The sequence below is a fragment of the Cannabis sativa genome, chromosome X, assembly GCF_029168945.1.
Source record: "Cannabis sativa cultivar Pink pepper isolate KNU-18-1 chromosome X, ASM2916894v1, whole genome shotgun sequence".
NCBI lineage: Eukaryota > Viridiplantae > Streptophyta > Magnoliopsida > Rosales > Cannabaceae > Cannabis > Cannabis sativa.
The window spans coordinates 49,612,497-49,636,045 of NC_083610.1; positions in this window are offsets into that span (position 1 = coordinate 49,612,497).

A 23,549-nucleotide genomic window follows, 5' to 3' on the forward strand; every position below is an offset into this window, starting at 1 on the left:
GCGGCCCTTAATCAGCAAGTACATCTCTGCTCTGACAACATCGACAATATTGTGGCCCGAGGGTATTTGTACGAGCATGTGGGTAAGATCAAAGTTCACTGCCAGGATTACGATGATTCACATGCTCGGATCATGGTTTCGGAAATCCTGCAAGAGGACGCTGAAATCCCAGTCCCAATTGAAGAGTTCAGATATGTTAGGGACGTGTACTAGATGTTCCTTCCTTGGCCTAAACACTTAATTTTAACAACCGAGGTAACTTCTCAACTGAAATTAATTATTAATGATTAGTGGAGTTTGAATATCTTCAATATTCATCCGTAGTGAAGTAGGTTCTGCGAATATATGTGCTGCGGTGGGATGGATGAACAAACTACTGTTATATATGTGTTATTTGTCGTTATACAGCCATGTTCAAAATTTTTGGGGTCATTCAATTACAACCGTTATGCTGCCGAAATTTCGGTAGAATTTAGATAAAATTTGATATATATATATATTATGTTCTGTTTTGTTTAGGGTCCACTCGCTCAACCGCCCTCAAGACGTGATGCGTCAAAGGGGAAAGCTCCGATGCTTTCTCCACAAAGCCGTGGTGCACGGGAAGATGAGTTGTTCACGGAAGAGAAGATGGCGTTGATTCCTAATTCGCTAAAATGGATGATTCATGAATTCTTAAGGCTCAAAGATAAACGTGATATAATCACAATTTCTGTCCCCCGAGGATTCATTGCACCGCGTACCCAGATCATTTTATCTGGAGTGGATTTGCAGCAGGTTGCTACGTGTAACTACATCGGCAACCAGGGAATGCTGTTTGGAATGATGTATACTCTTCTTTAATCTAATTAACCTTATATCAAATTATAGTTAAATTATTATAAGACACTAACACTTTTTTTTGGCAGGCACATATGGGAGAGCATCAACGGTCTGAGAAAAATTTTCAAGTTTTACGACCCAGAGCTTCTCACAGTGCATGGGATCAGCGATGAAGAACGTAGTCGGCCTTTTGACGATGCGGCAAGACGATTGGCTAATTGGTTATCATTAATGAACAGCAACCACCAAATGTTCTTTATTCCTTGGAATATCGGGTAAACTTTATTAAATTCTTTAGTGCTAATTGTTCATTTCTATATTATGTCTTCAAATTATTTTTATACTATCTTACTTATATTCCAATATAATTTTCTAGGATGCATTGGACGCTAGTGGTGGTTGCGCCAGGGAAAATTATCCATTTAAACCCTGTAAAAGGCCGCCCAATTCCCGAAGAAATAGAACAAATGATCGGAAGGTAATAATTTAATGACTTCTTATGTAACGAATTTAAATTAACTAACGAATTGAAATGCTAATATAATTTTCCTAAACAGGGCATTCATGTATATAGGGGACGCACATCAGTATCTTGGCCTGTGGCAAGGAATTTCACAAGCAAACTGTCCAAGACAACCTAAAAGCCAAGAATGCGGTTTTTATGTTTTGAAATATATCACTGACATCGTCGCACGTGCCAACCCCAACCGTTACATACAAGATCAAAAAGCTGTAAGTTTTAATTATTGATCATAGTATATAAATTTTATAATAACAAATATATAATATACATATACATAAACTAATATAAATTTTTAATTTTTTTAACAGTTTGGTGGTAAGAAGCAATACGATCCAAAAACAGAATTGTTACCACTACAGCGAAAGTGGATCGAACAATTGATGGCGGTGATTCACGGTGACGATTGAGGTTCAAAGGACGAAGAATTTTTCTTCATTATGTTATTTTTATAGATTAACTTGTAATTAGATTTATTAACTTATTAATATTTTTAACTAATTTTACATGTTTGTGTAATATTTAATTACTTTTATGAAATCAAATTATGTTTTTACCCAAATTTAATTACTATTTAATTTAAAATGTAATTAATATATAATTAAATTAAATAAATATGTAATTAATATATAATTAAATTAAATAAATATGTAATTTAAATTAAATAAAATAATATATAAATTAATAAATATAAAATTAAAATAATATATAAAATTATTAAATATATAATTAAAATGAAATTAAAATTATATAATTAAATAAAAAAAAATTTGAAAAAACTGAAAATCGCTTGCTTTTGGCGTCGGTTGATAAAGCCCCTATGGCGTCGGTTATTAGCTAATAACCGACGCCATAGGTACCCCTATGGCGTTGGTTATAAGCTAATAACCGACGCCATAGGGGTACCTATGGCGTCGGTTCATATAAACCCTTTAGCGTCGCCCTGATCAGCGTCGGTAGCGAATTTCGCGAAAACCGACGCTGAAAGGGCTTAAAAACCGCCTCTAAAGGGTGTTTTTGTAGTAGTGAATTCTTATAATTTATTTGTATCTTTTAACACTATATATAACTATTGTCGTTCTCACCTTCTCCACTCAGCCGCTCAACACCACTCAACCGCTCAACATATTCTACAATCAACGATTCAACATGCTACAATACTCTCAAGTCTCAACACCAACAATATAATTTATATAAGATGATACAATTATTATTTATTTGTTATCTCATGCACGTATGTAGAAGGTGAAAAAATTCTTATTTAATTATTATATTTTTCTTTTAGCTTTTCAACATTATTAATGAATGTTGTTGTGCATTATTAATGTATATTATTTTAGTAATTGATTACAACATATAATTGCTTAACCCAATAATTTATTTTCTTTCTCATTCAATAATTTCAGTTCGAATTTATTCCTCCCAACAAATTTTGATATGGGTCTATCTAATACATATTGCCAAAGAGACTTAATATGCCCTTATGAATTAAGCTTATTATGAGATTAGAGTATTTGATTATGGGTTCAATTTCAACCATTCAGTCGTTTCTTATACCATTCATCTTAGTATGTATTGATTTTATATTTAATATTTTTTAATAAGTTAATCGATTATATTCATAGAAATATGAAAATTAGTTAACCAAAAGAAGAATTTGAATGAATTGGCTATTTAAATATATATGTTGATGCTAATTTTCTTATTTTACTTTAAGCTTTTCTGTTTAAAAAAATTTGTATGCAGATTGAATAACTATTACCATCTCATGGAAGAATTAATATCTTTTCAAAATTTGTATGCAGATTGAATAACTATTTTTTATTTTTTTTTCTTAATCAGCCTCTTTAATTAATTATTAAAACAAAAAATATCTACAATTAACATTTTTTCGAGAGTTATCAAAATTACGGATATTCATATATTTTTCTTCACCTTTTTAATTAATTTTTAAAATCATATTTTTAAATTAATTTATAAAAAAAAACATCTATATTAATAAATATCTATAACAACAAAACATAAAACTACTAATCCCACCAAACATTATTTTTCTAATTTTTCTATTTAGATTAGTTTTATATAATAATTAATAAACTAATATAAATAATAATTAGTTAACTAACCGTAACTAGAATCCCTCGGTCTATCAAGTTCATTATCTTTTTATAAAAAATTTATTATTAATAATTATACATATACTTATATAAAATCGATGTATCTTTCTTCTTTCTTTTTTCTTTTGAAACAAAATTCAAGTAACTCTCTCTTAAAAAATATATATACCTATATTTACGTATCATCTCAAAAAAACCTATAGGCCCTATTCTTATCAATTCCTACCTAATTAGTTCTCATTATATAATATAAATAATTATTTAATATTTAATATTTAATTATATAAATATATAATAATGGGTAAATATAATCATGAACGAACTCTCCATTCTAAATTTATTTTTTCAAAATTTAATAAAACAAAAATATTTATATACTTAGGTGTAAAGAGAACTTTAAAGATGTATTAATTTCTTAAAAATAAATAATGGAACTTATCATTAGCACTTATAAGAAAAGGATTAAAATTTATAATAAATATAGATTTAAAGTGAATAGTTAACTCAAATTTTTATTTATTTTATGTAGAGATCAAACCTATTAGGATGGATAATAATAACTGCAAGTGAGATACAGATGACAATATTTTAGAATCTATGATGAATTTTCTATAAGTTTCTATCAAAGTTCTTTTTTTTAAGTTCTTCAATGTATAAGAGAATTGTTCAATTTCTAATTTTTTTTCACTATATTAAAAGATGTCTCTTTATTTACTTTTTCTTTTAATTGTACGATGATTACTATTATTTTTTTAAAATTTCTTTTGAGTTCTTTAAAGATTTATAATTTTTTAATATTTTTATTCTTTATAACTTTTAAAAATACTTCTCAAATAGTAAATAGCATAAATTATATAAACCTTATAAATGAATATATTACTTTTAAAATCTTTTAAAAAATTAAGTTATTTTTAAAACTATATTACCATTTATTTAGTATCTTAGAAAAAGAAAATACATTTTATTTAGTATTTTCGTAACAATTTTTTTATTCCATTGATTTTTTTTATTCCGTCATCCTTTTTTTTTATGTAAAAAAATAAAAAATTTATTAAAATAGTTACTCATATTATTAAAAAAAATTATATTAAAAATATCAAATTTAAAATTTGATATAATTTTATGTTTAAATTATTACTAAACATAAACACCCGCACGCAAAGCGCGGTTTGAGTCTCAAGTAGGATTTTCCATTCTTTAAACCTAGTTAGAACATCATTTTTATTTTTCAAAATGTGTACCCAAACATATCTTGAAAAATCATCTATAATGGTAAGGAAATACCTTGCACCACCTCTGGAAATGGTTCTGGATGGCCCCCACAAGTCTGAATGTAAGTAGTCTAAGATGCCCTTGGATGTGTGCTTCCCTGTACCAAACTTGACTTTGGTTGATTTTCCCAACACACACTGATCACAGAAATCTAAGTCTTGTAATTTGTCCTTCCCAAAGACACCCTTCTTTTCAGGGATCTTCAAACCTCCATTGTTGATATGCCCCAATTTCCTATGCCAGATTTCTGTGCTTTTCTTGGCATCACAGGCTGCAACATTGACTTGACTAATCATGGTATCTCCTTGTAATATGTAGATCCCATGGTCTTTGACTCCTTTCATCACCATTCTTGAACCCATAATCACTTTCATTGTTCCACTTTCTATTCGAACATTATACCCTTCTTGATCTAACATAGCCACAGAAATATTTCTCTTTAACTCAGGAACATGCCTTACTTGTTTCAACTCTGCAACACCTCCACCATGAAGCTGTAATTTGATTTTTCCCATTCCAGTGATAGGACATGATCTGTTATCTCCTAGTCTTACAGTCCCACCTTCCAATGCTTGATATTCACTGAATTGTGATACATGAAATGAACATCCCGAGTCCATCACCCATCCAGTTCTTGAATTTGAGTCTGAGACAACAAGAGCTCAAGCACTGCCATATTCCTCACTGTCATCACCATCAGAAATTAATCATGCATCACCAGATCTGTTCTGATTGTAGCTTTTCAGAATTGGACAATCCTTCCTGAGATGAGTATTCTTGCTGCAGATGAAACATTTTCTTTTGAACTTAGAATTCGATTTTCCTTGATCTTTGTTCTGTCCAGTGTGATCCTTGTTTCCTTTCTTGGAATTCTTTGCTCGAACAAACAAACCATCTCCATCAACTTCATCCTTTAGTTCAGATTTCTTCTTAAGCTCCTTTGACATCAAGGCATTCTGAACTTCTTCAAGAGTCAATGATTCCTTTCCAAACATCATTGTGTCCACAAAAGTGCTCGTACGATTCAGTGGGCAATGAATTTAGAACTATGATAGCTTGATCCTCGTCTTCGATCCTAATTCCAATATTCTTAAGATCAAGAATGATCTTATTGAATTCGTCCAAGTGATCCTCTACACTTCTCCCTGTTATCATCTTGAATGCATACAGTTTCTATTTCAAGAATAGTCTATTTGCGAGTGACTTGGTAATGTATAGGCTTTCCAGTTTCTTCCAAACCCCAGAAGCTGTTGTCTCCTTCGAAACTTCACGTAATACTTTATCGCCAAGACTTAGAATCAAGGCACTGTGAGCTTTTTCGAACATCTCAGTCTTTTCCTTTGCTGTCATAGAAGCTGGCAAGTCTTTCTCCTCCAGCAAGGCTTCCTGAAGACCTTGCTGGACTAACATGGCTCTCATCTTCACACGCCATATGCCCAAATCATTCTTTCCAGAAAACTTCTCGAGATCATACTTTGCAGTCCCCATTTTCTTGGTTGTTCACCGAATTCTTGAACAAGAATCAAGACAATTCACTTCGAACTCCCTCCTCCAATGCTCTGATACCACTTGTTATGCAAAGCCTTGCATTGATCTCTCTCAAAACACTCAAGATTAACTCACTAGGGCATTATCCGATTTGCCATTGAACATAAGACAAAGTTTCAGAAAAATGTATTGTATTGATTTGAGTGTGAATGAATTGTTACAGCATTGATTTAGCACTAGTTAGACATTTATATATACATGTCTTAGGAATAGCTAGGAGTTAGTTGATAACTAACTTACCTACCATACCGAACTAGGGCCAACTAACTTGACACGTGTACATTTGGTAACTAACCAACATTTCACAACTACCACACCAAGAAGTTAATGATTTGATTCCAAGTCATGAAGTCAAAAATTCATCCCTTGAAGAGTCATCTCCACCAAAGGTTGAATCTCCTACTTTAGTTGGTCCACCATCACTGAAAAAGCCATACAAACCAATTGTACCAACTTATGTCCCTCCTCTACCTTTTCCAAGTAGATTGAAAAAATCAAAGAAAGAAGAGTCCATCAAGGAGATTCTTGAAACTCTTCCAAAAATTGAGGTAAAAATACCATGTCTTGAAGAAATCAAAGAAGAGCCTCATTGTGCTAACACTCTCGAGGAGTTGTGTCCAAATGAGATAAAGTTGAATGGTGGTGAGAAAGTAAGTGTGGGGGAGAAGGCTAATGTAGTTCTCCAAAGAAAGTTGATGTAAGATTGGGATCACCCTCATCTTCCATCTCAATTATGTATGAATCACCTGGAATGACAAGTCCATAATCTTGCACAAAAACATCTTTAACTATCCTTAAAGGATAAGCATTAGTTTGATTAGTCAATTGAATAAAAACTTGAGTTTTTCTTGATGGACCAAGATTTACAAAATTAGAATAAGACATATTATTAATAATTGCTCCTAAATTATCATGCAATGATCAAATCTGGCTTTACCAATTGTGCATGGAATTGTACTTGTTTCAGGCAACAAGTAAAAATAAAATAAAACAATAGTTCGCGGCAACGGCGCCAAAACTTTCCTGCTGCGATGACTGGTAGTATTTTGCCCATAACTCTCTCGATATTACTCAGAATTGGACGATTCAAGATGCTCTAGAAAGCTAAGAACGAGATCCAAAACTTTTATGTTGAGTACCAAGTCCAATTCTGCATCTAAGGTCGTATGAATTTGTAATTAAGTTCCGCCTTGTACAATCGAGCTCGCCGACTTCCACTATTTTTCACCAAAATATGCTAAAATCCCTCCAAAAGACTCTAAATGCATGAATAGTCTTTAAAATAGCCTAACAAATTAAAATGACACTATTCAATAATTTAAAGAATCAATTCAAGAATATTAATACATAAATTGATCATATTTATAAGATAAATATGGACTCATCAAATTCCCCCACACTTGACTCTTGCTCGTCCTCGAGTAAGTTGATGAATGATACTTAAACAAATCAGTCTTTATGAAAAATAATTTTAGTTTCAAAAATTGCACATCCACTTATAATTCTAAGAAAATCCAAACTCTTCAATCATTAGAATTTCAACTCAAGATAATTACTTTTCAAACTCAATTTTTGTGTGTGTGTTCAATCAAATCATCATACTACTAACATTCAAATCAATTCATGCATGTCAACAATCAATATTTGTCTCAAAATAAATGTGTATTTTAACGAAAATCTACTCCATAAGCTTAATTATCAAACCATTCTCCACTAATGTAATTACACACAATCTAAAGATCAATAGGACTTTATATGTTTATAATGTAAGGCTAGGGTGAAAGGTAGATAGAGAAGGTTAATTTACGCTCAAATCACATCATAGCATACATGTAAAACATTCTCTCAAATAATTCCTATTTGTACTCCCCAATCACTTCCCCCAATAATTCAATCTTATATCTTTTTTTTTTCATAATACTTATTATTCCCCCACACTTAAATTGCTGCAAGTATTCACTTTTTTTATTATTTTTCATTGATTTTTTTTTGATGAAATACTTACAACTTACAAATATTCATTCTAAGGGAATAATAATTATTTTTTTTCCTCATCATCACATATACATAACCATGAATATTTTCTCATGAACAAAACTCTCACACCTTTACAAATACATATAACATCAATATACTATGGTGTGAAAAAGGATGAATAAAGATCTTTTTTAGGCTCAAAAGATTATTGTATAGGGTTAAAAGAAAAATAAGATGTCAACATTTAGGCTCAAATTAGGTAAAACTAGGGAACTAACAAATAGGGTAGGCTTGAAAAGCTCAATCGATCCAAAAAAATTTCCTATATCATATCTCAAAATCATGTGTAATTTATCAATTTCGCCGCAAATGATTATCAAACAAGTTCTGTAGTGGTTGAGATTTTAAATTAAAAGTCAAACATGCATTCATCTTTCCAAACATTAGCAAATATGATAATTCAATTGATATGCAAAAGTTTTTAGTTTTTTTTTAAAAAAAATCAAGTTTGAGCAGTAATTAATGTGTTTCACCATCAAATTTCATTCCAAGTATCCATGCTTTTGTATTCAACTTCTTACTCGCAGTGAGTAAGAAGGTTCTCCCAAATAAAATTGATGTAAGATTGGGATCACCCTCATTTTCCATCTCAATTATGTATGAATCTCCTGGAATGACAAGTCCATAAGCCTGCACAAATACATCTTTAATTATCCTTAGAGGATAAGCATTAGTTTGATCAGTCAATTGAATAAAAACTTGAGTTTTTCTTGATGGACCAAGATTTACAAAATTAGAATAAGACATATTATTAATAATTGCTCCTAAATCTATCATACAATGATCAAACCTAGTTTTACCAATTGTGCATGGAATTGTACTTGTTTCAGGCAACAACTTTCTTCGGAGAACTACATTAGCCTTCTCCCCCACACTTACTTTCGCACCACCATTCAACTTTAACTCATTTGGACACAACTCCTCAAGAGTGTTAGCACAATGAGGCTCTTCTTTGATTTCCTCAACACATGGTATTTCTACCTCAACTTACGGAAGACTTTCAGGAATCTCCTTGATGGGCACTTTTTTCTTTGATTTTTTCAATCTACTTGGAAAAGATGGAGGAGGGACATAAGTTGGTACAATTGGTTTGTATGGCTTTTTCAGTGATGGTGGACCAACTAAAGTAGGAGATTCAACCTTTGGTGGAGATGACTTTTCAAGGGATGAATTTCTGACTTCATGACTTGGACTCAAATCATTAACTTCTTGGTGTGGTTGTGATTCAAGTTGTGTACCACTTTGGAGTGGTATGCCACTGACATTCTCTATTGGATTACTCTCTACTTGTGAAGGCATACTGTTTGAACACTGAGTTTCATATTCACTTGTAGATGTTTCCCTTGACTCTGCAAGATTCTCTAACTTGTGTAGAGATTGTTGAAGGCTCTGCATAGTTTGATGAATGTTTTGCTAAAACTGCAAGGTATTAGCAGCTAACATTTCAATCACCTCAGCAGCAGTTGGCTTTTCACTATATGGTGCCACATGAATAGTTGTTGAAACTGTGCATTATTTTGTTCCATTCAAGTAGTAGAAGCCTCAAAAGTGTTAAGCATATCAGTAAGAGAATGTGCTTGATCTTGTGGTGCTACATGAGGATAGTAAGAAGTTAGTTGAACATATTGATTGATCCCACTGTAGGAAGTGCTAGAATAATGATTGTATGTGTAAGTATCGTAGTAGAGATCATATTGATACACTTGTGGCGAGGTATAATAAGGATCATACTATTGTTGATTGTATATCGCCATGTTTCTAAAGGAAGATCTGAAAATTAAAACCACAACTAGAAGAACAAATTAGTAACAAAAATTAAATATGAATCATAAAACAAAAAAAAATTCTAAAAAAAATTCTAAATTTTTTCTCTAAATATCTATCTTGTATTTTGATTTTTTTAGAAAAGAAAAATAATTCTAATGATTTATTCTTCTAATTTTTTTAAAAAAAAAATTAAAAATACTAAAATTTAAATATGAACAATAAAATAAAATAATAGTCCCCAGCAACGGCGCCAAAAATTTGGTGCGTGTCGTAAGCCACAACAAATTTACTATTTTTTTTAATTCCAATACTTTCAATTATTTTAGTATAATCGTAAGTAAGGGTTGATCCCACGAGGACTATGTTTATTTAATTATTCACAATTTAGTAACAAGAATTATAAAAAGGGGGGGGGGGGGGGTTTGATGATTAGAATAAAATAGCAATAATAAAAAGAAAAAGAAAACAAGTTTAAAGATAGACTACGATATGAGAAATTAGTTATAGGTTATTTGTCACCCTCAACAATCATTCCTAGTTCTTATTAAAGAATGTAATTTTCAATTTCCAATCAAACTATTCATCCCGCAGATAACGCTAAACTAGTCAATTATCCCAATCTCCCTGTTGTATGTAATCAAAGCGAAGCACTCAATAATTAACTCTTTTACTTAAAGCAGTAAATCCATGAAGCATGCAATTTATTTAACTTAGAAAAAATAAAGAGTTTTATGGAGATAGACTAATCTAGGCAACAAATCAATGAAGCATATAATTCATTTAGCCTAGGTTCTATTCTTCATCACAAATAAAAATTGTAATTTATCACAAACACTTTGAATCCTAGACTATTAGGTGAATAGTAATCCTAAGATGATGGTAGATTAAAGTAAAACTAAATTTAGTGGCCATCTAAACAAGATTAAAACAATAATCATGACATTGAACATAGAAGAATAGAAGCAATTTGATATAATAGAAACTAAAAATTAACATTTAATAATGAAATTAAGAATTCATATTTCGGGTTTTGAAATAACACTTAACTAAAAGAAAACTACTCAGAACTAGACATTATAACCAAAATCATAATATTTAGTAAAAGTAGAATGAGAAGAAAGGAATTATGATGAAGAACACTTTGAAGCCGATCTCCATCTCTTCCTTGCTCTCTCTGATTTTCTCTCTCTAATTTGTAGCTTTTAGAATTATTTCATTTGTAGCCTAAGAGGTTCTATTTATAGTGATAGGAAAGTTAGATGAATCCTATTAGAATTAGGATTCTATTTATAATAGTATTAGGAAATATCTCACTAAAAGAAAAGATAACTCATCTTTTAAAAAAAAAAGATAAAAAAAATCGCAAATCTACTCGAAAATTTATCTTTATTTTCGCTATCTATCTTTATTATTTTTGCTATCTATTTATTACATATGAATAATACAGTAAAACAATAGTCCCTGGTAACGCCGCCAAAAAATTTGGTACGTGTCGTAAGCCACAACAAATTTACTATTTTTTCTTAATTCTAATACTTCCAATTATTTTAGTGTAATCGTAATTAAAGGTCGATCCCACGAGCATTATGTTTATTTAATTATTAACAATTTAGTAGCAAGAATTATAAAAAATGGGGGATTTTGATGATTAGAATAAAATAGCAGAAAACAAGTTTAAAGATAGAGTACGATATGAGAAATTTGTTAAAGGTTATTCCCCACCCTCAACAATCATTCCTAGTTCTTATTAAAGAATGTAATTTTCAGTTTCCAATCAAACTATTAATCCCGCAGATAACGCTGAAGCAGTCAATTATCCCAATCTCCCTATTATATGTAATCAAGGCGAAGCGCTCAATAACTAACTCTTTTACCTAAAGCAGTAAATCCATGAAGCATGTAATTTATTTAACTTAGATAAAGCATTGAGTTTTATGGAGATAGACTAATCTAGGCAACAAATCAATGAAGCATATAATTCATTTAACCTAGGTTCTATTCTTCATCACAAATAAAATTGTAATTTATCACAAACACTTAGAATCCTAGACTATTAGGTGAATAGTAATCTTAAGATGACGGTAGATTAACGTAAAATCTAATTTAGTGGCCATCTAAACAAGATTAAAACAATAATCATGACATTGAACATAGAAGAAGAGAAGCAATTTGATATAATGGAAACTAAAAATTAACATTCAATAATGAAATTAAGAATTCATATTTTGGGTTTTAAAATAACCCTTAACTAAAAGAAAACTACTCAGAACTAGACATTATAACCAAAATTATAATATTTAGTAAAAGTAGAAGGAGAAGAAAAGAATTATGTTGAAGAACACTTCGAAGCCGATCTCCGTCTCTTCCTTGCTCTCTCTCTGATTTTCTCTCTCTAATTTGTAGCTTTTAGAATTATTTCATTGGTAGCCTAAGATGTCTTATTTATAGTGATAGGAAGGTTAGATGAATCCTATTAGAATTAGGATTCTATTTATAATAATATTATGAAATATCTCACTAAAAGAAAAGATAACTCATCTTTTGAAAAAAAAAAAAGATAAAAGAAAATCGCAACTCTACTCGAAAATCTATCTTTATTTTCGCTATCTATCTTTATTATTTTCGCTCTCTATTTATTAAATATGAATAATAAAATAAAGCAATAGTCCCCGATAACATCGCCAAAAATTTGGTGCGTGTCGTAAGCCACAACAAATTTACTATTTTTTTTTAATTTCAATACTTCCAATTATTTTAGTATAATCGTAAGTAAGAGTCGATCCTACGAGAACTATGTTTATTTAATTATTCACAATTTAGTAACAAGAATTATAAAAAAAAAGGGGGGGGGGGGAGTTTTGATGATTAGAATAAAATAGCAATAATAAAAAGAAAAAGAAAACAAGTTTAAAGATAGACTACGATATGAGAAATTAGTTAAAGGTTATTCGTCACCCTCAACAATCATTCTTAGTTTTTATTAAAGAATGTAATTTTCAATTTCCAATTAAACTATTAATCCCGCTGATAACGCTGAAGCAGTCAATTATCCCAATCTTCTTATTGTATGTAATCAAGGCGAAACACTAAAAAATTAACTCTTTTACCTAAAGCAGTATATCCATGAAGCATGCAATTTATTTAATTTAGATAAAGCATTGAGTTTTATAGAGATAGACTAATCTAGGAAACAAATCAATGAAGCATATAATTCATATAACCTAAGTTCTATTCTTCATCAAAAATAAAAATTGTAATTTGTCACAAATACATAGAATCCTAGACTATTAGGTGAATAGTAATCCTAAGATGACGATAGATTAAAGTAAAACCTAATTTAGTGGCCATCTAAACAAGATTAAAATAATAATCATGACATTGAACATAGAAGAATAGAAGCAATTTGATATAATGGAAACTAAAAATTAACATTCAATAATGAAATTAAGAATTCATATTTCAGGTTTTAAAATAACCCTTAACTAAAAGAAAACTACTCAGAACTAGATATTATAACCAAAATCACAATATTTAGTAAAAGTAGAAGGAAAAGAAAAGAATTATGATGAAGAACACTTCGAAGCCGATCTCCGTCTCTTCGTTGCTCTCTCTCTGATTTTCTCTCTCTAATTTGTAGCTTTTAAAATTATTTCATTGGTAGCCTAAGAGGTCTTATTTATAGTGATAAGAAAGTTAGATGAATCATATTAGAATTAGAATTCTATTTATATTTGTGTTAGGAAATTTCTCACTAAAAGAATAGATAACTCATCTTTTGAAAAAAAAAAGATAAAAAAAATCGCAACTCTCTTCGCTATCTTTATATTCTATCTTTATTTTCGCTATCCTTTTTTTTTTTTTCAGAAATTTTCTGCTGCGACGACTGATAGAATTTTGGCAATAACTCTCTCGATATTACTCGGAATTGGACGATTAAAGATGCTTTGGAAAGATAAGAACGAGATCTAAAACTTTTATGTGGAGCGCTAAGTCTAATTCTGCCTCAAAAGTCGTCCGAATTTGCAATTAAGTTCTACCTTATACAATCGAGCTCGCTGGCTTCCACTATTTTCCACCAAAATATGCTAAAATCCCTCCAAAAGACTCTAAATGTATGAATAGTCTTTAAAATAGCCTACCAAATTAAAATCACACTAATCACTAATGTAAAGAATCAATTCAAGAATATTAATATATAAATTGATCTTATTTATAAGATAAATATGGACTCATCAGTTAACTAAAATATCATTTATAGGTGGCTAAGTGTTTTATTGAAAGGGCGTAACGGTAATTTTGTCCTTATGCAATGTAAATCATCTATAGAGGATGATTGATTATTGAGATTATAACAATGGATAATTAATAGCGTATCTATATCGTGAAACATATAGAGCGTTCTATATAACTGAGAGTGCAATTGCAAGTTCTATAGTGGTTCAACGAGGAATTAATAAGTTAGTGAATTTACTTGGTAAATTCTAGATCTGCTTATTGGAAACTCGGTTATATAGGCCCATGGTCCCCATACTAGTTGAGACAAACTACTTGTAAGACTCGATTAATTGATTTTAATTAATCAATTATAATTCTAAAATTAGACTATGTATAGTTTGTGAATTTTCATTATGTTATGGCTTGATTGTGAAGAAATTGTATTTTAGGGTTAATTTATTAATTAAGAGACTTTGTGGAGTCTAATTAATAAATATTATAAATGACAATTTTATTTGATAATTATTTTAATTATTAAATAAATAGTTTTGGCATTTATAGGGTTGAAGTTACAAAAGTGGTATTTGTGAAAAATAAATAAAATAGTTGAGAAAAATGGCAAAAACCAAACTAATGTTGGGCCCATGAAGTGGCCGGCCATTATGTGTCATTTTTACTCTATTTTTATCAATTTTTTATTCCAAATAATCAACCTTAACCCTATTGAAAATTAGTATAAAAGGAAGGCTATGATCTCATTATCCAACTAATGCCTCTAAAGCTAAAAATTTAGTTTTCTCTCTAGGTTTATGAGACCTCTTCCTTCTTCTTCTTCTATTCAAAAATACCATAGCCTTTCTTCACAAACCAAAATTCAGCCATTAGTGATTGAGTGCATGCCCACACATAACAAGTGAGTCCTCAATTATAGTATGTAAAACTGTGAAGAGTCCAAACAACAAGAAGGAGAATCAGGCTCAGATCTTGGTGATACTCTGCTACAGAAAGGATACAAGGGTTAGAGATCTGAGCGGAAGGATCATTTAATTCTGCTGCAACCACTGTAAGGTTTCTCATACCTTTTATGTGTTTATTTTCATCGTTTTAGAAATTCATATTAGGATGTTAAAAATACACTTGTTAGTAAATTTAGATCCTGGTAAAATATACTCTAACAAGGTTTGGGGTTTAGATTTGAGAGTTTTGTTTATATGTATGTGTCTGTTTTGTTAGATCTAACTTTGATTTCATTTTTTTTTCTGTGTGATTTTGGAGGTGGTGGTGTCGTGTTCGTGGTGGTTGTGGTTGTGAGGCTGGAGGAGGTGGTGGTGCCGTCGTGATGCTGGTGGGTGGTTGTGCTTTAGAAATGAAGAAGAAGAAAGCAAAGGAAAAAAAGATATGACTAGATGAACAAGAAAGGAAAAACAAAAGAAACAAAAAGAAAAAAGAAAGATTTTTTATTTTAATTTTTTTTTAAAAAAAAAACTAAAAAGAAAAAAATTGATTTTTTTCATTTACAATTTTTTAATTTTAAATTAATTTTATTTTAATTTTTTAAATAATTTTTAATATGGATCAATAAAATTGTGACATCTATACACTATGTCCACATAGATGTACATGTGGACAGTCCAACATGACACTTAACACTTAAAATAGATAGAAATATTAAATTGCTAATAGAATACGAGTATTGAGAGTTTTACCGTCAAAATTTGAATTTAAAAAGTTAAATGCAAACAAAATGAAAGTATTAGAGATTTTGCGCAATTTACCCTTTTGTTTTTTCTTACAATATGTATAGTAATTAGTAACCTTGATCTCTTCCGCACAACATTTTATATATATAACCCTATTAAGTGGAGAGCTTATGCTTAAAACTTTTTTTTGCTAAACTAAATAAAAAATACTGATGAGGGGTTCAAGAGCAGTCGTCTGAGAGTGGTTCGGTTCGGCTCAACGACATCCTCCGTTTCAGATTTTTGTTTTCATTTATTAATTTACTATTATTAGTTTAATTCAAATTAATATTTTTATGGGGTTAGAATTATAAGGAGTTCATTCCTTAATTAATTTTTATGTTGTGATCGTATTTATGTGTTGAAACTAATTTAGTTTTTCCATTAGTCTTGTCTTTTGACATGGTTCTTTAGTCTTGTCTTTTGACATGGTTTTTTAGTCTTTTCCTTTTAATTTTTTCTGGTTCGAGTCTTGTCTTTTGGCATGGGTTGTGTAGCTTAGAATCATTATGGTGCTATGGTAGAAGCATTCAAGAAGGGAAAGATTGGATGTGTTCAACCCGAAATTGATGAGATAATAGGCATTAAAGAAGCATTGAGTTGGATTGCAACTCATTCGTTGGATAGAGTCACGTTGGAAACAGATAGCTTGGTGTGTGTCCAAGCGATTCAGAGCGGTATTTTATGCCTTCACAATTTGTGTTTTGTTAAACGATCTGCAAATAAGTGCTCATTGCTTGGCAAGAGACTCTTGTTTCTCTACAGGTCGTGTGCTTCAGTTGGTGGAATGTTCCTCTGAATTGCGTTCTATTATTTTGAACGAATTTATTAATTAATAGATCTTATAATTTTTATTCAAAATAAAAAAAAATAAAAAAAAAGTGGAGAGCTTTATTTGTGGGTTTTGGGCCGGGCACCTAGCATTTGTGGTGAATTCCATATTATATATTTACTTGGGAAATTTACATGGTATACTAACTTTTGTTATTTTTTTTTACAAAAATACTGCCAAGTGGTATTTTTTTTACTTTTTTACTGTGTTTTTTTATAAGTTTCATACTACAGTATACTTTGTTAAGTTTTCACTGGTGTTCTACTGGTGTTTTTTAGTTGTTCTACTGTTGTTTTGAGTTGTTCTGTTTTGTGTTTTACTGGTGTTTTATAAAAACATAGTATTTTTGAAAACTTTTCCGTGCGACAGTATTTTTGTAAATTTCCCATTTACTTTCTCCATTTTTAATTAGACCAATCTTATTTATCAAATAAATAAATTCAATAATTACTTAATTAATTTTATAAAATTAGCTTATATGAAGTCTCTCTATATTTTATTCCCATATTTACTATTTCATAAATAATAAATTTCTCATTATTAATTTTTCAAATAATAATTTTTGAAATAATACTGTATTATTTCTTGAGATTAAAATTAATTATCTTACTAATTCAACTCAATAAATTAATTTATTAATTATAAAATTCACCAACTAAAATCTCATAGTTGCACTATCAAAACATACCGTCTATATATTATTTAAAAACAACTAAGTACATGTATTTTCAATGAAATTATGATTTTCCACTAAATATTCTTTGGATATCTTTGTTTATTAACCTTTTCAAGATTACAATTAGGTATCGTGAAAACATCACAAAACATCGAGATATATTGGAAGAAAAAAATGTTAGAAAAATTAATAATAAACCCTAGATCAATTTGTATATAACATAGAATATAATAATAATATATAATAATTAGGTATGTTTACCTGATTGATTCATAACAATTACTTCAATTCGATAGTTGCACTATCAAAACATACCGTCTATATATTATTTAAAAACAACTAATTACATGTATTTTCAATGAAATTATGATTTTCCACTAAATATTCTTTGGATATCTTTGTTTATTAACCTTTTCAAGATTACAATTAGGTATCGTGAAAACATCACAAAACATTGAGATATATTGGAAGAAAAAAATGTTAGAAAAATTAATAATAAACCCTAGATCAATTTGTATATAACATAGAATATAATAATAATATATAATAATTAGGTATGTGTACCTGATTGATTCATAACAATTACTTTAATTCGATAGTGCAATACTATCAACTAAGTCTTCCTCCCTAGATCTTCAAATCAGAAATTATCAAAAGGTATACAATTGTGATGAGACAATATGTATTTATAGAGTTAGGGAGGGGACTTAGCTACATAGCCCTAGTTGGATTGGGTCTGCTCATCAAAGGCTTCAATCAACTAGAAAAGCACACACTTCTTCTTCACCTAGACTTTACACACAGATGCTAAGCCCATTAACAAGTGATCACCAACAATATGGGCTAACACAGCAAAGAACTATCCAATCAACCCAAGTTTTAATAAAACCAATAAAAGTTAATCTAAGCCCAAATAAAAAGTCTAACAAAAAAATCATAAAAAAATTAAAACCAAACAAAACTAACTAACTAAAATGCATTTACCCATTTAACAAATAATGTTGTCAGGTTGCTTTGCTTCATGTCTTGCTTCCTTAGCATTGACGAGGTGTTCCAATTCGTCATCCTAGGGAAATTGTTCTCTTTGCACTGATTGTACTTCTTTCTCACATCTTGTATGGCCTCAAATGCCTAATATTGACAGAGACGTAGCCATATACAATGTACTTCACCTTGTGTTGAAAGTTTGCTTTGTCCTCATCGTATACTTAAAGAAGAATTCAATGTTTTCAAATTTGAATATGTCAGTCCAAATGAACACATTGTTCTCACGGGCTAGTAATACACCCTCAACAAAAGCGCATAAACCTACCTTGAAGATGTCATCTATCTCGCATCTCTCGAAACCAATCAAAGGGTTTTAAAGTTGATACTCTACTTGCTATTGAAATAGCACCTCCGTAAACGGTCAAAAAGTCACCTTAAGATTAATATCTACCACTATAGCCCCATTACTAAAGTCTAGGTTGGTCATCAATCCAAACTCAACCCGCTTGAATCTAACCTCTTTCTCACCCACATAAAATCATACTCCATCTTCTTTTTCCTCTTTAACCTTCATTTTGTACAAGAGTAGATTGTGCACCAACGCACTAAAAAAGAGCTTGCCTCCACCCTCGCGGTCAATTCACGAGCTTTAAACTTTTCCTTTATCCATTTAAATATTTTGTTACCCATGTAAGAGATACGACCTGTGAAATGATCTGACACTAGAATTATAAGCTCATGAGCCAACTGCAAAAAAAAAAAATAATAAATAAAGAAAAAAAAAACAAAAGGAAATTGATTTTGAGTAATAGGTAAAACATCAGCAAACCATTGGAAATTATCAAAAGATCAAGATCGAATCCAAGAAATTAAGCATTTCCTTAGCAAACCAATCATATATACAACATCATTGCAAACTATATATACAACAGTATTGCAAACCACCGAGAAATCATCATAAAACTATCAAAAAATGATAACAACGACCAACACACCACCAACACACAACCAACATTGAAAAGATTGCAAAAAATTGAAGAATATCGCAAAAAAGCATCGTAATACATCGCAAGATAACAAATTCCCTTTATTGCAAACACTAATAAGAAATGTATTGCAACTATTTGAAACATCGCAAAATACCTTCCAAATCAAAAATTATATCGCAAAATATTGTAAATCTTTGCAAAAAATTTGAAAGACTCAAAAACCACTAGGAACCAATTTGGTACAGTTGTGCTGTGAGAAAAAACAACTGTAGCTGTAGCTGTGAAAAAAAAAAAAACAATTATAATTATACTGTAAGAAAAATGTTAAGTATGGTAAATTAAAACTTTAGACGTATTGTGAGTTGGAAAATTATACGAGTACTTGGTAAACTAGAAGATTGGATAGCCATTACATATAAAATGACTAAAATGGATATCATATCTATTTATTGTATTTTGTTTAATTAAATTACATACAATATGTTTATGATTTTTTTTATTATTAATCAAATATTGATAAATTTTTTATTTTTTAATAATATTTCATTTTGTTAAAAAAATGCACATTAAAAAAAATTTATTTTTTTATATGAAAAAGGTAATATGTTAAAATTTAAATTTTGACTGTAATAATTTTTTTTTTGTAAGGACTGACCGTAATAGTTTTTTTTTTTAGGTAACCGATAAAGGTTAAAATAACAAGGGTAACAAAAGTTACACAGAAGGTGGAGAGATTTCTTTCATCCAAGAAAGTTCATTGTCTATCCTTAGGGCATGCTTAGCCAATCTATGAGCCTCAACAATAAAGTTGCGGCTAACATGAGAGAGAGATGCCCCAGGAAAACTAGACAATAAAACTTTAATATCAGAAAAGATAACCCCCAATTCAAGCAAATACATTGTCTGACCCTCCAAAGCTGAGACCAAAGAAAGTAAATCAGAAAAAACCCTCTCCACGGGAAGTCTAACATCTTGATCCCAACGCAAATCTACTAGTAACGCAACGGCTTCTGCCTGGAAAACTGAAAAACAATCTCAAAACTGAGAATTGTCACTTCCGCCCCACTAATAGAACACCTACAAAATAAAGAGAAAAAAATTAATACATAATAAATAATTAATAAATATAAAATTTCTCTTACAAATAAAATAAAATATGAAATTTTATTTTAATAGTCACATAAAATTCTCTGATGTAAATACTAGAACTTATTTATTCTCATCTTTATTGCTGACGGTGAATACACTACATTTGATGTGTTATTATTAGACCAAACTGACCTTACAAAATAAAACTAGTCATATAATAACTTTACAAAACTAAAAACTATCCATGCCAGCCTTACAAAACTAAAACTAGTCATACAGGCCTTACAAAATTAACACTAGCCATACTGGCCTTAAAAAACCAAAAACTAGTCATACTAGCATTACAAAACCAAAACTAGCCATACTAGTCTTACAAAACTAAAACAACTAGCCACATTGGCCGTACAAAAGAAAATCTAGCCACATTCCTTACAAAATCAAAAAACAAGTCACTTACAAAACTAGACATATTACCTTACAAAACTAAAATGCACATTAGGCATAAAAACTAAAAAGCCATATTAGTCATAATTAAATAATTTAAAAAACTATGTAAAATAAATTTATATAATATAGAATTACTATGTACAAGAACATATACAATCAATAATAAATGAAATAAATACTGATACAAAAATATAATAAATACAATAAATGAAAAAAATGGATCTATTCTTCTCTTTTTTTTTTTTTTAAAGAAAAATAAAATTCTCATTTTAGAAACCAAATGGCCTCAGGCCAAACAAATATTTAAGACAGATGCCAAACGCCAAACTGATACAAAACTATATACACACAGTTGAAATGCAAAATTGTTCTAAATTTAAAAATTAAGTTAGTAAATGTTTTTTTTTTTTGAAAAAAAATTAAGAAAATAATCAAATATAATAAATTAGCTAATAAAAATTATAAATATACATTTATTACATATTATTTTTTAAAATATATATAATAATTAAATTAAGTTATATAATTTTTTTAGTATTATATGTTATTATATTATAACAAAAACGAATAAATATATTAGATCATTAAATATATAAAATAATATTTGATATATCGTATCACTGAAATTAATATATCGTAGTAATAAAATCATATACCACAAAAAAATTATAACAATACTAAATTAATACTCAATATATATATATATATATCATACTAACAAAATTATATATATATCACTATTAAATTATGTACATACCAAAAAATTTATATATAATAAAATAAAAATTAAATGTCATCTATAGATATGGTATACTATAGACAACAAAAATCATATACCATACAACAAAATATATATACCTACAATAAAAAAAATAAAAAAAAAATAATATAATTGTTGACCGAGGTTTTCGGCAACCAATAAAATAATATAAAATTAGAGAACCGTAAGAAATTAAGAGAAGGATTTTTACGTGGTTAGGGCATTAATGAGCCTTAGTCCACGAGTCTGTGTATTTATGAGTGTATTAAATACAGATAATGTTCTTGGTGAGTATTTAATCTTCTTGCACTTATGCAAACCAAAAATCTCCACCCCATTTAATGAGCTTTGAGGGGGTATTTATAGTGTTTTTGGTGGGGTGATTCCCAGGATTATTGTACATGTGTCTCTGTAAATATCCATAAAGTTGGGTATTCCCAATGAATATACCATGGGTAATGCATGGTCAAATCCCTAGGTGCTGTAGGGCTTTTATGTGGAATGTCCTTATTGTCTTTTGACTGACGTGACTCTTCACAGTGTAGCCGTCAATAGACTTAAATGATCATTACTTCGCAGGTGCAAATTGGGGGTTGTGCCGTCAGACTTTATTGCGTGTAGCAGTCTCAACACGTTTCCTCCCATGCGGCATTAAATGCGAAATGACTGCTCAGGGGAAGCCTGACACCTCGCGGAGATGCTTTGATGTTACTTAGGCTTCCGGGAGCATAGGGGCTCCGTATGCCTTCTCCGGGAGGCACGTCCCGGATGTTGCCTTCTTTCATAAAGACTTAGCAAATAATTCAAGTATTAAGATGTTTTGATCCACGTGTCCCTCTCCGGTTGGTCCACGTATATTGGGCAAAATCAGGGGCAACATTTACCCCCCAAGCCTTGTTTATTTGAAAAATAAAACAAGGCTTGTTCAAGTGCCTTCGGTTGACTCCTCGGTTTCCTAGCACGTGCTTTGGGCACGTGAAGGTGCATTTAATGATCGCCATTAATGCAGCGATTCACTTTTTGCAGGCGTTGATTCGTTTCATGCCCCTTGATTGATACGGCGCATTAATGGTGTCAGACGGATACTCAAACGTTTCCATCGCCTTAATTACGAATCAATCTGACCGTTGATTCTTGGGAATTCGAATCGTGCGCCTCCCCAGCCGTTCGATTGGGAGGTGATTGCGCCTGTTTCTCATGCACTTTGGCCTATAAAAGCCACCACCTTTCCTTCATTTGGTTACTTTCCTTTTTTTTTGCCAACTTTCTTCGAGTTTTCCAGAGAGAAAGAAGTCCTCAGACCAGAAAACCTTCAAACACTTTACAGATTTCTTCGCTAACCTTTGCTCGTTACTGTCATTCTTTGTTTCTTCGTTGATCAAAAGCAACCCCCAGTTCCAACACTTCATGTAAGTTTCTCGCATCCCTCGCTTTATTGTTTGTGTTTGTGGCATGCTTTACTGTCTGTTTGTTTTTCTGGGTTTGGTATTTGAAGTTTCTGGGAATGCATTCCCTTGAGTTTTCAAGTAATAGGTCTAGATTTCCCTTTTCTGGTGTTAGGGTTACTCTTCTTACGCACTGTTGTTATATTTTGTAAAGGACCATACACTCTTCGTGTGATGGCCTTCAAGGGCATAGAGAAGACTTTGTCTCTCTCGATTTTCTGCCCTTCCTCTTTCTTTTTCTTTTACGCGCAATGTCACCATCTGTGAGATCTTTGCACCTGACTTCT